The sequence below is a fragment of the Engraulis encrasicolus genome, chromosome 14, assembly GCF_034702125.1.
Source record: "Engraulis encrasicolus isolate BLACKSEA-1 chromosome 14, IST_EnEncr_1.0, whole genome shotgun sequence".
Classification (NCBI taxonomy): Eukaryota; Metazoa; Chordata; class Actinopteri; order Clupeiformes; family Engraulidae; genus Engraulis; species Engraulis encrasicolus.
The window spans coordinates 12468700-12471199 of record NC_085870.1 but is presented as its reverse complement, the minus strand read 5'-3'; the positions used below and the strand labels follow the sequence as shown (position 1 = coordinate 12471199).

The 2500-nt window shown below is 51.1% G+C and overlaps 1 protein-coding gene across 1 annotated transcript in view; it reads left to right on the top strand.

The window, feature by feature from the left end:
* The window catches only part of lrig1 (leucine-rich repeats and immunoglobulin-like domains 1), an 83433-nt gene that overhangs the window by 41134 nt on the left and 39799 nt on the right, over nucleotides 1-2500 (top strand). The window lies entirely within an intron of this gene.

Here is a 2500-nt window from a genome sequence, read left to right as displayed (position 1 = left end):
CTCCAGCCAACGTCAGAGCTGCGCTGGTTCCCACTGGAGGTCAACAGCTGGGTGACCCGGCCGCGCCGTGCTGGGGCGTTTCAGCGGAGAGAGAAGAGAGAGAAGCGAGAGAGAGAGAGAAATAGAGAGAGAAGCGAGAGAGAGAGAGAAATAGAGAGAGAGGCAGATATCCAAGCTCCTTCAGTCAGCCAGGCAGTAACAACAGAGAGTGTAGTGGTGGTGGAGTGGGGTTGGGTCGGGGATTGGACGCCTTTTGACTTCACGGGAACTTCCTCCACGGTCCTAAAGGGCTCCGGGGCTCATCCTTGGCTATTTAGCCCCTTCCTTGTTTACTCAGGTGGGGGATTCGCTCCCTCTGAATTGGCCTACCACCACCACCACCACCACCACAATGACTCTCATCTCCACCCTCTCTCATTCTTTCCATTCCCCTGCTCCTTTTCTTCCCTAGATATGGACGAGGTTTTCAATATGTCTACTCACTATTAACCATATAGTGTGTTATATTGTGCAAGTCACGTGACGTTTAGGCTTGACGTGGTGCCCAGTAAGTGAATGAGTAAACTGATAGGATTTCGGGCTGATACATCTCCGCCTCTGCTCGATTTGTGACTACCCACACCGAGTCCCAGTGAAAAAATGGTCAACAATGTTTGCATCTGTGTCTGTCTGTCTGGCTTGGCTTAGCTTGGCTGGGTGTCTGTTTGTGCTGCCTGACTAGTCTGGACTGTACTGGCCTGTCCTTGACAGCCTAGACTGGACCGGGTTTGGCTTCCCTTGGCTTGGCTTGATGGTCAAAACAAGTCTGGACCTTCCTCTCCAGACTCTGCAGGGAGAGGTGGAGTAGGGTTTGATGGAGTAGGAGTGTGTTGGGGGAGGTTGTGTGTGTGTGTGTGTGTGTGTGTGTGTGTGTGTGTGTGTGTGTGTGTGTGTGTGTGTGTGTGTGTGTGTGTGTGTGTGTGTGTGTGTGTGTGTGTGTGTGTGTGTGTGTGTGTTGGGGGGTGGGGGTGTGATGGTCAGCGTCCCTAGCCTGCGTCTGCGTAGCTGCGAAACACCTGGCAACAGACACGGGTGTTGGAGGACAAGAATCCCCCAGTCTGCACACACTCTCCTCCCAGACAGGCGAGACAAGACAAGGCAAGAGAATACTTGACAAGGGGCGTGTGTGTGTGTGTTTGGCTGGGCCTGGGGGGGTTTGTGGGGACGGTTGGAGGGACAGAGCCAGTGTGAACAGCTTGTTAAAATTGACAAGTCTGGGGAGAAGGTCAGTGTTGTCTGGCCAGGAGGACAGGACAGGAGATTGTAGGAGCTGTGGGGAGTGTGAACATCACTGCACCCTTTGGGTGTGATGGGACAACAACTTGCTCTGCCATGTGAGAGAGAGAGAGGGAGAGAGAGAGAGAGAGAGAGAGAGAGAAAGAGAAAGAGACAGAGACAGACAGAAAGAGAGAGAGAGAGAAAGAAAGACAGAAAGAGAGAGAGAGAGAGAGAAAGAAAGACAGAAAGAGAGACAGAAAGAAAGAGAGAGAGAGAGAAACAGACAGAGAGGGAGAGAGAGAGGGGGGATTTGCTTGCTCACGCTTGGACAGTTTTGAAACATTCTGTGCAGGTCGCCCATCCATAACCCTGTGTCAAGCCCAAATCCAGAGCTGGCACAGCTGTGTGATGAGTCTGGTGTCTGTGCCCACTCGGTGCTTCCCACTCGGACGGGCCGGCGGAGGATATTGTTTTAGTTGGGCAGGCCGTCTGGCTTTGTTTTTCGGTCTGTTTGGTGTCCTGTCACAGCAGCCTCGGGTGCCGCGCAGCTCATTGTGTGCAGTCGTGTCTGTTGTCCTGGTCGGTAAATAGGGAGAGTGACATGGAATTTCCTGATGAAGGAGAAAACGGACTCTCTTCCTCCCCATCCTTCTCTCTTTCTCTCTCTTCCCCCTCTCTCTCCTTGCCGTTCTCTCTTTTCCCCCATCTCTCCATCTTTTCCTCTTTATTTAGTTGCTTCTGTGGTTTTCCCCCTTACTGTATTTTCTCCCTCTGAACTGCATGTCAATTGAAAAGCAAGTTTTTCGGGGGTGAGAGAATGACCCCTGGTTCTTGTGTGCAGTGGTGAAAGGGGGCAAAAGAACCAGGGAGATTCTCACAGATGGGGTCCTCTTGGTTCTCAGGCCCTGCGAAAAGGGGGCTTTTTTGCAGCCGGGGAACTCTGGGGCAGCGGGGCTTTGACTCCCCAAGGAGAGACAGAGCAGCTCTGATGTGAATACTTTCAGGCCTCAAGCAAGCAAGCAAGCCAGCAATCTGCTCCAACCAGAGCCCTCAGAGCAATAACACTGTGTTGCCTCTCTTTTTTAAAAGGAAGAAGAAATTAGCATTGCAAAATCTGTTTCCCATTGCAATTGGAACACATGGTTGTCAACAAGTGGCAAGAACTTAGCATACATTACTCTTGACAGACTATTTCATTTCTTGTACTATGTTATTTCTTTGGTTAAATTGAATGTCTTAGATT